The sequence below is a fragment of the Penaeus monodon genome, chromosome 31 (genome assembly GCF_015228065.2).
Source record: "Penaeus monodon isolate SGIC_2016 chromosome 31, NSTDA_Pmon_1, whole genome shotgun sequence".
NCBI classification, from domain to species: Eukaryota; Metazoa; Arthropoda; class Malacostraca; order Decapoda; family Penaeidae; genus Penaeus; species Penaeus monodon.
This window is the reverse complement of record NC_051416.1, coordinates 25,752,146-25,752,520: the sequence shown is the minus strand read 5'-3', so window position 1 is coordinate 25,752,520 and position 375 is coordinate 25,752,146.

Sequence of the window (375 nt, the reverse complement as noted above, 5' to 3'; positions counted from 1 at the left end):
GCCTTTGAAAGGTAATACAATACATTGCTTCAGTAACCGTATTATGTGCAGTCTTTCTCACTGCACCGTTTGTTAAATACAGATATTTTATGATACTGAGTGACTTTCATTTATACTTTCCATTCAAGGAACGTCCTCTGGCGGATGCTTCTTTTGGCTGGTCTATATCAGTATAGACCTTGTGCAATAGCTACTAAGCTTAAGTTGTTATTATTACCATTTGATTGGTGATTATTTGTACCAAAAAAATAAAAATAAATAAAAGGATAAATTCCTAGTGGCTAATTACATATATTTTGTTAAAAGAAAAAATATCATACACTAACATTTTATTATAGGCAAATACGAAAATATTACATTATATCATTTTATATG